Below are 14,138 nucleotides of genomic sequence, written 5' to 3' on the forward strand. Positions count from 1 at the left end.
AAGCCACACACACTATTAGAAAAAACCTTACTCATTGATGCTTTAAAAGTTGAAAACTTTTAAAGATTTCCAGAATTTCATATACAAGTCATGTTGCCAATATAAGATTTCACAATATAAGGACATATTAGTAGAGGAGTTACTCTCTTTTACATTGTTTGAAAATAATGACATTTTTGTTCTAATGATACTCATTAAGTTGAAAGAAGGTTTTAATGTCATTCATTCCTGATAAATAATAAAGTGTCATGGAGTAAAAATCTATTCATTTGTGTATACTCATGCTGAAATCTAGGTTCCAGTTTAACAATATACATTTATCTGTTTACAGAATATTATCTCTTCTGGAAAAAAAGGAAAATTCATATTTTAATAAAATATTTACTTCCCAAGACATAAACTGTCATATCTTTGGTTACAGTTGAGGGCTAGAATATATATTAGGTTTCTGAAATTCTGCCAAATGTTTTTTATACTGTGTAGAATTAAACTAAATCATTGGGTTAATTTTTTTTTCCTATTTAAAGATTTCTTCCATTTATTCTTTGCCTAGTTTGGATTTATACCAAAAGCAACTGGGCATCTCTAGTTTCCCTCTTGACAATTTCAACCGTGTTGCTTCTACTTACATAGTGCTTTATGATAAATGAATACTAAGAAAATAAATAACCAACTCACAGGCCTTCTAAAAGCACTTGCAACGTAAGGGTTTTGTGTATGTATACATATATATACATATACAGTGATATATATGTATATATAGTGATTTCTATCATTTTTTATATCTGTGTCCTATGAGTGCCCCTCTAAATGAAGACTCAAAATGTATTTTAATAAGGTGACTTCTGTTTTTCTAGTTTATTTTTTTTCCTAGAAAAGCATTAAAATATATTTTATTGAATTTAATTCAAAATACTTGAAATTTTGTATTTGAAGTAATATCCATTGGGAAGTTTATTGACCATAAATAACAAAATCATCAAGGATTGAAGAGGTGGTTTAGTAATACAGCACTTGCCTAGCATGTACAAGGCCCTGAGACAGAAATAAAAACTTGCCCTAGTTGCCATATACCTGTATATGGGGTAAAAATGGGAGCTCATAACCCACTTGAATCAAAGTGTGAAATATGATATATCAAGAACTATGTAATGTTTTGAACAGCCAACAATAAAAAATTAAAAAAAAAATGGCAAGAATATTATGTAGTCAAGAAACAGCAATACAGTAATCAGGAGATTGTTCATTAAAATTTTATGACCTCTTTAAAGACATTATAATATTTTGTTCAAATTGTTAACCATTCTGCAATTAATTGATCTTAGAAATACTTAATATGTAGATCCAACTGCAAAGTGTTAAGTGCAAGATATTATGTGTTGTCTTAATAATGTTTCATATTAATTATAATTATTGGATATATTTTTTCTAAAAAAAAAAAGATTAAAATGTGATTTGGAAAACACAGAGAAGGATTCTATGTGGAATAAAATCTAATTAGAACATGAATGTACTATTGAGAGCAGATGAGAGAGAGTGAGTTTAGGACTATGTTTCTTGTGGCAGTTAACAGATTCTAAAAGATTGACAAAAATCAGTGGGAGAAAATGTGAAAACATTCCTGGAAGGTAAAAAGCAGGAAAATGTTTTTCTAGTTTATGAAAGAATTTTTCTGCTTAAATTTGCTAGAAAAATGTGATCTAAGAATAACAGGTTAAACACACACACACACACACACACACACACACACACTGGATTCCTTGTCCCCTTGTTCTAATCAGCTGACATCCCATGTGGAACACTATAATTTCAATAAATCATAAGAGGGAAAATGATTAACTAAAGTTATACTCACCAAAGAAAAATCCTATAAACCTATAGTACATTGCACTCATCATTTGGTAGCTTGTGAAACCTGAAATCTATTATACCTATGAATTTTGAAATTTTTTGCAGTGTACTCAGCTTGTTTCAGCCTCTTCTGTTGGGATTCATATCTGTCATAAATTTCAAGACAGTAAGTAGACCCAGCAGAAATGACTTCAAAATATTTTTGTTTCCTAGGGAAGTTTAGAAATTCATTGACTCCCTGGACATTCTGTTGAAAAGTCTTTCATGCATTGTTTTCCCTTTCTTATTTCTCCTCACAAACATGCAAGCTATTTTCTTTCCTATTGTGTGTACTTGGCTGATTTTCTGGGCACAGTGCCCAGTTGGTTTAATGTGTGCTTATTATTGTCTATAGCATTCCAAAACTCTGTTTTGGAGCTGGGCACTGTATAAATTATTAACGATTATTATTGTACTTTAGAACCCAGATTGCTTTTGGAATTTAGAAACAAAGATGAACATGGAGCCCAATGGGTAATAACAAAGAATATCAAAGTTATACCCAACATTTGACTGTAATGGAGGAAAATAATAAATATTTCCTATTGAACAAAACAGGGTTATTTCCATAAACACTTAAACAGAAGCAAATATGAGAGCTTGATTAAGTGCTGATAATATCATTTATCATTCAAGTAGCATCATTATGATTTTTAATCAATATCCATTGGTCAACATATTCTTTATTTTTATGTATGTATATTTTTATTTTTCTTGTGTTGAGGATTGAACCCAGTGGTCTACCATTGAGCAAAATCTCCAGATGTTTTTATTTTGACAAAGGGTGTCCCTAAATTGCCTATTTTGGCCTTGAATTTGCCATCCTTCTGCCTCAGCCTCCATAGTTGCTGCAATTACAGGCATAAGACACAGTACCCAGTTAAACAAAAAATTTAAATATGTACAGCTGGAAAAAATGCTCACTTTCTTCCTCCTTTTTACAAAACTGCATGCACTTGAGATAACATGGCACATTATCATGCATTCACCACTGAATCTGTCACTGAATTTTCCATTACATAAAAATAAAAGCTATTTGTAGTTAGCTATCATTTAAGAAAACATATTTATAAATTATTTACACATATTTTTTGAAGGAAGAAAACATTAGAGGAAGAAAAATAGAGAAAAATATTCAAGAAAAATGTCTCTGTTGGTACAAAAGAAAAAAAAATGTTAGTGCTAGTGAGACATAATCATCAATCTTTTATGTCTAAATGAAATTGGGTCTTTTCCTATAGTGTAATGTGGCATATTTTGAAATTAGAGTTTAAAGAACAATACATACCCAATAAAGTGGAACTCAGAAGAAGTCATTTAAGAATTGTTAAATAAATGCAATTTTATTTTTATACTGGAAAACAAATGTACTAATTCTCAATTATTTTTCCCTACTGTTTCTGTAATGAAACCTTTTATTCTCCAGCTTCACTTCTCCTTTTCCCCTTTGTCTTAGTCTATATATTTTCTTCCTGTCTTCTTATTTTGTCCATCCCCTTGAAATTATATTTAGGATTTTGATATATTTTGCTATAAATTTTTATTTCCTTAGAATAAAAATGTTGTCTGCATTTTCATTATTCTAATATTGATTCAGTTGTGGGGTTAATTTATATGCAAAGCAAATAATTTAGCCAAACTTGTAAAGGATATGCATTATCAGAACACAACACCTGCAGGACAAAAGAGAGGTTAATTTCATTGTTGCTCCGAAGCAAAAGGAGATCATTATGGAGCCTGCAGTAACCAAGCTCTGTGAAATAGCTGCATTAGTCATTAACTTTCCAGCACTAAATTTCATATCAAACTCAATTAACTACTACATAGCTTTTAATGACAATATTTTTTCAGATGCAGCTCTTGTTTACTAATAAGATTTCACATCACGGCTATCTGTTCCATTACTTCCTCAACGTTAATATTCAAGTCTTGATTTTCTCCAAAGAAAATGGGGCAATGAAAATTGCATTTGCTGAAAGTTCTCCTTGAATTATGTTTCAACATTTCAAGTGTGTTAATGTAATGCTTTAGAAGCTAAGGGGAATGATTATATAGAAAGTCAAAGTCCTCTATGTCTATCCCCAGGATTGATTAGGTTTACTCTTTATGCATATTTCCCCACAACATTGCTTCTGTGTTGGAATTTATCAGGATCAGAACCATCTAAATTGGAAATGTCCCTTAGTATATTTTTATCACAGTGAAAGTCAAAGCTTAGAATAACAAAAAGGCACAAAATTAATGTCATCAGGAAACAATTTACGCAGCTAATTAGCATAACATTCTCATATAAAAAGACAGATGGATGAAGGGATCAGGTCATTCATAGCCTGCAGTAAACTGCTTCAGTCTTTAATCCCCTGCTGTTACCTATCAACTGGTACTTTTTTTATGGACTTAGATAGATCCCTGGAAGGACTGAGATTCTGCCATTAGATTGATTCACCTTGTCCCTTTAACTTTTATTGATGGTATTTCTTATGTTCATCATTTTCTTAAGAAATCAACAAGAACTCTAATGTGGTTAACAGCTGAAGAACTGAAATAAAACATATATCTGAACATTTCCCATGCAACAGTTTCTACATCACAACACACACACACACACAGACACACACACATACACACACACGCTTATTTCTCTGTTGTGCTAAGACACAGACCCACACAGAGTCATTTTCTACTTTAACCAAGAGTTAGATTTCAAGTTATATATACAATATATATAGGTGATAGGCAGCACATGAAAAGTGTCAAATTTTAAATAGAAGTTGTCAATCAGAATAAATATTCCCATGAGTTTTTTAATGTTCTCAAAGATAAAGCATCAATAAAGATGTTGATTTATTGTAAATTAAATATGCAAATAAAAGAAAAATCACATGTATATGAATATATTAATACATATTTATATTTTAAGTTGCAGGCCATATGGACATATAATTTTCTTTGGATCTCTAAGCTACTGTAACAACATACAATACAAATGACTTGACGCAATAATTATTTACTGTCTCAGAATTCTGTAAGCTAGAAGTCTGAAGTCAAGGTATTGATAAGTTATTTTCTTCCTGAAAAGTTTTGAAGAAGATTCTTTTCTAGGCCTATTTTTTAGTTTCTGGCAGATGCCAGCAATTGTAGATAGTCTTTGAGTTGCATATGTAAATCTCTGCTGTTAGGTAGGTCAGTCAGGCATGAACAGGTAGGCTGGCCCTAGCAAAATAAAGGGCTGACAATAGCCATATGCAATAAGCATTATCAAGAATCACAAAACTGAGACCACAAGGAGTTTTATCAGACAGTCAAGCATCTGGAAAATAGAAGCCAAAGGTCAGACCTTCCCCAGCCCATAGATAAGTATAACTATATAAGGAAACTATTACTTAAAATCATGGGGAACCTTACTGAAATAGATAAGTGTCAGGAAAAGGGGTCTGATATGTCAGAGCCTCCCCCAGCCACAGTTAATTATAACCCCTTAAAGGACACTTTTAGTCCATGTATTAACTATCTCCTGTGATCAGCTTCCCACCACCCTCCCTTATCACTGATACCATGCGCACTCACCACATATGACCATCATGACCCTTGTAGGAAATTCACTAAAGGCTAAACCAAGAGATAATTAACAACTTAAGGAGATACAAGAGAACAGAACAAGGACAAAAAAACCTCAAATTCCTTAAAAACCCTCAATTCTGTAAGGGTCACTCCACTCTCTGTAGAGATGGTCCAGGCCACTCAGCACCTAGATTGTATGCTTCTCTCTTGTAGTCTCACTTCCTCAAATAAACTTCTGCCTATTCTTGTGGGCTACTCATCTCAAATTCTTCCTGTGGAATTGCAAGAACAAGAGGCTTAGAATCCCTGCAATATCTGCCTCTGTCATAGCATGGTTTTCTGCCCTGTGTGTCCCTGCATCTTTCTGTGTTCAAATGTCCTTTGGTTATAAAGAAACCAGTTTTTTTCAGCTAATGTCCATGCTAATCCAAAATGACAAAACCTTAAATTGATTATATCTGCAATGATCGTATTTCCAAATAAGGTCACATTTTAAGTACAGAGGTTAGAATTTCAGTGTTTCTATGTGGGGGCACAGTTCAACCCATAATAATATATACAATCTGAATTTTTTTTTATTTATAACAAGAACTTCATCATGAAAAAAAATATAAAATATATATATTTTCCACCTAAAGGAATATATATTATATGAGGAAAAATACTACATTTACATGATAGATGGATTATGTTATATTTTTACTGAAAGCTTGGTCCTTGTTCCTGATGTCAATCCAATAACCAGTACTTTAGAAGTAGGAAAAATAAATGTTATTACTTTGCTAGCAAAGAAGAAACATAGGGGACTCCTATGCCATAGGCTGTGAGTCTGCCCATCAGTGAGAACAGGAGCTTTTAAAAAAGGTGATTCAAAGGGTTACATTCCATATGTTCTCTGTCCAGAGCTGCAATCCACTTGTTAATTTGGGAAATAGCATTATTGAAATCTTCTGGTGCCATCCCCAAATCTGAATTACTTTGCTTTTCTGGTGGGTGTGTGCTCACAGACAGATTACTCTGCCTGGAAATGGGGAAGAAAGGTAATACAGTTTCCCCTGAGATTAGGGAGAGGGAGAGATTAGTAAAGGGGGAGGGGGATGTCCACTTTAAAAAGAGGTAATAGTGGCAGAACAGCAAGGGCTACATTTAAAGCATAAAGTGGGTCACCGTTAAAATACCATGAAAAATAAAAGTTGAACAATTTTGATATTTAATGAAATCATAACAAATTAAATGGACACATGCACTTCCATGATACACGGTTTGCCAATGGAATTGACAATTTCCTCTAGTCCAGATTTCTTTCCAATCTCAGATCTTGGATTTCCACTTAAAATAAAAGCAGATTTATGACATTTGTGTGTGCGTGTGTGTGTGTGTTTATAAATCAGCGACTTCAAATTTTGATTATGTTCATCTTGTTCAGAACTGCATTTTAGACCAAAGGAAAAAAATATTTAGCAGGTGGATATGTTTGATCATCTCTCAGGGTCCTGGCATTTTGTCCTCTCTTTCTATGCCAAATAACAGGGTACCACATTTTCCTAAATTAATAAACCCTGATAATATATGTCTTTCAGAAATCTACATATTATAGAATAACCGGAGACTGATATTGATACAGGGACTATTTAAAGGACAAAATGCGGGATAAACACTTTCATTCATAATCTTGACCTTCTCAAAGTCTTTTCCTACTCCTTCACTCTTATAATGTATGGACTGTGTCTCTTTTTACCCTCTTCTTCACAATCAAATCAACCGTAAGTACAAAGTGGAGGGGATGGCAAAAGATATTAGACTATCTTCCACAGGAAACTCTTTACTTTACAAAAATACCAAACCCTTTCTGCCCCAGACACTACATAAAAGGTAGAGCCATTCTTTTGTATCTGGCAATTTTGACTACTCTCTAGTCAGAGCTGTCCCTTTAAGCTTGAGGTGAAGCCCCTCCCAGCTTTTCTTTTCCCTAATTAAAGCTTTGCCTGGATATTCATGCTTAGTTGACTTGGCATTTGTTTTCATTGACACCCAGTCAAAAGTTCCCATCTCTGGCTTCAAAGTATGTTATTCTTAACCAGCTAAAAAGAGTATATGGATTCTTCAAAAAAGGAAAATTTGTATATTTTCTTGGATTGAAATAGAGAAATAAAATGGAATAAATATGTATAAATAAAAAAACTTCTAATGTCTAGACTCATTGTAGGAGATATAAAGAGATACATAAGAACACTTAAAAAGTACTTTCTGGTATTTCAGAAAATGAACAGCAGAAAAGCTTAAGTGAAAAAAATGATGGTACAGCTGAGCTTGAAGAACAAACATACTTGTGTGTTTCAATTTGAGTTTTGACATATATAAATGGGAAAAGAAGATGTAACTATAGTTCAAGGATGACATAATGGATACTTAAATAGATTCAGCATCCACTAACTTCAAATCTCATGGTGTAAGACTCTACAAGACATAATTTAAAGCATATTAAGAGGAAAAAAAGAAAAGATAGCTTCAAATATATAGAGAAAAAAAGAGAGATTATATACCCTGAAATAGTAAGTACTATCAGAGTTACATAAGCAAGTGAAGGAATGGATGAACATACAAAACAGTTTGGGATACTCAGTTAAGTATTTTCAACAGAAAAGTGGAAAATTTTTTTAATTTTAAAAATTTTGCATATTTATAGGGTCCAGTGTAATAATTGTGTATAGTATGTGATGATAAAATCAGGATAATTAGCATGTTTCCAATCATTAAAAAGACAAAGAAGGTTATTAAATAATGAAAAAAGAGTTAATTGATCCAGAGAAAAATAATAGTCATAAATATAACTATACCCAATGCCAGAGCAAATATTCTTGGACCTAAATGGAGACCTGACTACAATAATAGTTTGGAACTTTAATACTACTCTTTTATCAATGAATAGATCATCCAGACCAAAAAAAATAAAAACAACAAAGCCATTGGAGTAAAACTCTACTGTAATTTCATTACAAATGGACCTAACAGATATTTATAGAACATTTCATCCAAAAGTTGCAGAACACACTTTCTCTTCAACAGCACATGGGACATTTTTCAGGAACCATACATAAGACCATACCTAAGCTTTATAGCTTAGGCCATAAAGCAACTTTTAATGAATTTTAAAAGTTGAAATTATAGAATGTATTTATCTGATTATTATCAGAGTTGTAGGCCAGAGGCCAGGCTCTGGGATCCATCATATAAGGTCTACCCTTCACCCAAAAAATTATAAAGAAAAAGTAAAGGTGAAAAGCATGAAAGGAACTTTAATCACATATTCACCAAAAAGACAAAGGAACTGTGTCCTTATCTCTGCCTTCTAGGGGTTGACAATGACCTTGAGGTTTCATAGCTAAGAGCACACTGGTAATCTCAGTTACTCAGGAGATTGAGGCAGGAGGATTTCAGGTTCAAGGTAAATCTCAGCAATTTAGTAGAGTCTGTCTAAAAACAAAACAAAGCAAAACAAAACAAACAAAAAAAAACAACAAAAAAGAAGGTTAAGAATGTCTCTCAGTAGCTTGGTAAGGTACCCTGGGTTCATTCTCCTATAGTAGAGGACAAAATTGAAATAAACAACATGAAGAAGTTTAGAAATTGCACAAAAATGTGGGAATTAAATATTAAATAATATTAAATAACATAATTTTGAATGAACCACGGGGTCAATGAAGAAATCAAAAGAGAAATTTAAAGTTTCTTGAGATAAATGAAAATGAAAACAATTAATTTCAAATATTATGAGATGCAGTAAAAATGGTATTAACAGAGACATTTATAGCAATAAATGCCTATATTAAGAAAATATAAAATGCTAAGCTGGGTGTGGTGGCTCTGCATTATTAGAAAGTCATTTTTGCTGAGGCAGACTTTCAACTTGCAATCCTCCTGCATCAGCCTCCCAAGCCGCTGGGATTACAGACAGGGTCCTTTCTCTAAATAAAAAATACAAAATAGGCCTGGGAATGTGGCTCAGTGGCCCAGTATACCTGAGTTCCCACCCTGGTACCTACCCCCACCAAAAAAAAAAAAAAAAAAACCTAGACAACCTAATAATGTAACTCAAGTCATTAAAAAGCAAGAACAAACCAATCCCCAAATTAAAAGAAAGGAAAAAAAACCAGAGTAGAATAAATGAAATAAATAATAATACAAAAGATCAACAAATTGAAGAGTTGGTTCTTTGAAAGGATAAACAAAATTAAACCTTTATCTAGATTAATCAAGAAAAGAAGAAACTCAAATAAAAAATGGAAAGGGCACCATTGTAACTGAGAAGATAGAAATACAAAAGATCACTAGGGACTATTATGAACAAATATATGCAACAAAGTCGAAAAACTGGAAGAAATGGATGGATTCCTAGACAAATATATGTTCCAAAATAAAATGCTGAATACATAAGAAGTCCAAATAGACTAGGGACAAGATAGGACATTGGGTCAGTAACTAAAAATCTCTCAACAATAAAAAGTCAAGGACTGAATGGCTTCTCTGTTGAATTTTACCGAACAAGTCTCAGATTTATTCCAAAATTGTGAAAGGGAGGGAAATCTTCTAAACAGGCTTAAGGAACCATGAAGAAAACATGTTCACTGCTGCAGGAAAACATATGCCTGATAAGAGTGACCCTGCATCCCTGGAAACACAAGTTGCTCAAGAACTAAAACATTGAGAGCAGTAACTGGTCTTTACTAGATCCATCAAGGATATCTTTAGGTGAAAAGCTTTACAGGTGCAAACATTTGTAAAAAAAGAAAAATCAAAATTCTTTGAGATACAAGTGCACTAGGGCACCTAGGAGGAATTGGAAGAAATTGGGATGTGGAGAAAATTACAAAAATATAAGTGTTACTCACAGGAGACGGAGGTTATTTCTCTAGACAGATCCCATTCTAAATTTAGTACTAAAGTAGACATAGGTGGTTTATTAGAGCAATGCAACAGACATGTTTAAACTTGAGCTAGAAAATTGAGTAAGGTAGGGTATATGTTTTTGTCCTAAGAGGCAAAGTGGCCTTTGTGTGGATTAACCATAGTATCATGGCTCCTATGGCTGCAGCAAGCTTAGTACCACACAGCAACAAAGAGGATATGCATGTGTCATTGAAGACCTTTAATTCGAGTGGGTATGGACTGGCTCACGTGTTTCTCCTTCCATCAAAAATAGCCAAACCATTGGTTAACTCTAGTATTTTCTTATTCCAGCTCAAGATATTGAGATTAAGAAACAATTTATTTCATGAGTGGGGAGGGACTTCTACATCATGCCGCAGATGCAGAGTTTGTAATGTATTTAATATTGTCCCTCTATAGTGAAAAATAAATTCTTTATTTTTGCCTAGAGATGGATAAGATTCTGAATTTTCTTTTCTTTTTTTCTTGGTACCAAGTATTAAACCAGGGGTACTTAAGGGTGCTTACCACTGCGCCACACATCTCCATCCCTTTTTTTATTTTATATTTTGAGACCGGTTCTCACTAAATTGCTAAGGGCCTCACTAAATTACTGAGGCTGACTTTGAAATTTTGATCCTCCTGCCTCAGCCACCCAAATTGTTGGAATTACAAGAATGTGCCACCATGACCTGAAAAATCCTTATTTTTCTTCTGAGAAAAAGTTGTTATATTTAATATCAGAGTGTATGGCATTTGTATCTCTTTCCTTTTCTGACTATCTCTGTCCTGGCATGCAAGTTTCAGACTGCAGGATTAAATATGCTTCTGTTTTGTATGTGGTGAGAAGGAGAAAGGTAGAGCTTTTTCTGCATTGCCTTACTCTGTCTCATTCTCTCCTTCTCAATTTTCAGTCCTTAACTGGATAATGTAGCCTGAGACACTAGCTCTATCAATTTACAGTAGGGTTCTGAAATCTACCCTGTTGTACAAGCCTTTTCAATTAATGTTGGGAATTAAAAGCTTTCTCAGTACAACTATTTGGGAAAAAAAAGCAACTTTCATATTAGGAAAATATAATCTATTTCCTCATTCTAAAAGAGAGTTTACTTTTTATTCATCTATGGCAAGTAATTTTTCATTCATTTGTGTTGACAGAAACCTAGAGATTGAGAGGGATTTATTTCAGTCACCTCCATACCCCAGTTCTAACACCAGTGATATATGACCATATGTTTTTCAAAACTATCCCATTTGACTTCAATATTTTGGGAACTAACAGAATCTAAGTAGGATCTAACCCTCAGATAAAGATGATCCTTTATTTGAAAAAAAAAAAATTTCTCCTCAAAAATCCTGTTAACTTTATGGAAGAGATGTAACACTGAACAAAGATAGCCTGCTGAGCAAAGAAATTTTACTGAAAGAAAATCTTCAGCTAATATTCCTTAGATAGAGTGTACTTAATAAAATATTTACATGTACTTCATTTGAACAAAAGTTTTTTCACCAAAAAACTAGATTACTTTGTGGCATAATCTGATATTTTATTTTGCTCTCTCATCTATCTGACAGAGCAAGGAAATACACAGACGCTAATCTGTGCACATATAGATATTTGTAAGTATTTCTGTATGTAACAATATGTATTTATATTAATCCAACTACGAATTCATACTGATATTTCCAATGTAAATGCATCACCACGTAGCTCATTTTCACCTTCTCAGATTGTTTGCTTGTGAACTCCCACAAAATAATGAGAAATCTAGCTTTCTCCATCCCCCATTCTTTTGCTTCATTGTTCATTCATAGTGTAAAATAGATCAGCAGTATCAGAATCAATAACCCATATCCCCATGGGAAACCACTTTATTAACTGGAGCATGATGCTCATGTACAGTTCCTTCTGCCTTTAATCTCACAGTTTATTCTCATTTCCAAAATTGCTTAGGTAAGGACACTCCCCCACTTCAGTGAGGTTGTTTCATACATTTTTAAAAACAATTAGATTGTTTCATCACCTTCTGCATTCCATCCTGCAGTATTCCAACTACTTACCGAATGACAGTTTTAAAGGACTGCATTAATCAAGATTTTCTCCATACTATGAAACTCTGGGATTTGACAGACATAATGTCACGTATCCATCTTTACATCATACAGAATAGTTATGTTTTCTTAGAAAAATCCCAGCTTTTAACCTATTCCATTCTTTTCCTCTCTTCACCTCTGAAACCACTGATCTTTGTCATTAAATCTACTTTTGCCTTTTCCACAATTTCATATAGTTAGAGTAATAGAGTTTTTAGCATTTCCTGGCGGGGGGGAGCTTATTTCACAGTACAGTAAATATTCAATATTCAGCTATTCCTTCTTGTACCCTCCTGATTCTTTCTTTTTATATCTGGGTATACTACAGTTTATCAGTTCATTTATTGAAGTTCAATTGGGCTGCTGTCAGATCATAGTGATTATAAAAAAAACTGTAATAAACATTCATGTTTAGGCTTCTACATGATATAAAGTTTCAGATCACTTGGTTAAGTACCCAGGAGCATGATTGTTGGAGAGTGTGGTAAGACTATGTATAGTCTTTGAAGAAACTGGCAAGCTGCCCTGCTTTGTGGCAGTGCCATTTTAAATTCCCACCAGCAATGAGCACTATTATTATTCTGTATCCCTGCCAGAATTTGGTATTGTCAGATTAATGGATTCAAGTCATTGTTATTGTTGTGTTAGTATGTCAAGATCATTGTAAGCTGTATTTCTTTAATGAATATTTCTGTGGAGCACTTTTCCATATACTAGTTGCCATTAATGTTGTGTGGGTATACAAAGTGTCTGTTAAGATCTTTGTGAGGGGAAGGGGGAAATGGAAGAACAGCAGAATGAAATAGACATTATTATTGCTGTGGGTATATACGTGACTGCATGACCAATGTAATTCTGCAACCTGTACACTCAGAAAAATTAGAAATTATATCCCATCTGATTCAAATGTATGATATGTCAAGATCATTGTACTGTCATGTGTAACTAATTAAAATAAATTAAAAAAAATCTTTGTGCATTTTTAAATGGGTTTTCTTATTGTTGAGTTTTAAGATTTTTGTATATTTTAGAAGACAGTAAGTTTCCTTTTCTGGACAGTGTCTTTTGAATAACAGAATTTTTTAAACAAAGTCTAATTCAATTTTTTTCTTTTAATAATAGGGCTTTTAATGTTACATCTAAAAATTTATTATCAAATTCAAGGTTGATCTCATCATGTGAATCATGCTACTTTATAAAACTATTCTAGTGGTTTCCAATATAAATTTTTAGCTAATATAAGCTACCTTTCAAATAACACTATACAACATTACATATAGTATAGATATTTTACCCATTTTTTATAACATTGCTATCAGTCATTTCATTGGTCCCTCTATTAGAATTATTTGCTATGTTCTTGCTATCAATAGAGAGATAGTTTAGATCAATTTAGAATGAGAAAACATTTTAGTTTCATTTATTCATTCTCCAACACATTTGCTTTCTTCATGTAAATGTGAATTGCTCACATCATTTTCCTTCTCCCTGAAGAATCTATTAACACATTAGCAGGGCAGTTTTCTGGCAATGAATTCCCTTAGTTTTGGGTTTTCTAAGTTCTTATTTCTTCTTTTCTTTTGAAGAAAAACTTTTCTAGATGTTGAATTCTAAGTTGATGTTTTGATTCCTTTAATGCTTTTGCAATTGGAAAGAATAAAATCTAG

This window comes from Marmota flaviventris, chromosome 2 (assembly GCF_047511675.1).
Source record: "Marmota flaviventris isolate mMarFla1 chromosome 2, mMarFla1.hap1, whole genome shotgun sequence".
Classification (NCBI taxonomy): Eukaryota; Metazoa; Chordata; class Mammalia; order Rodentia; family Sciuridae; genus Marmota; species Marmota flaviventris.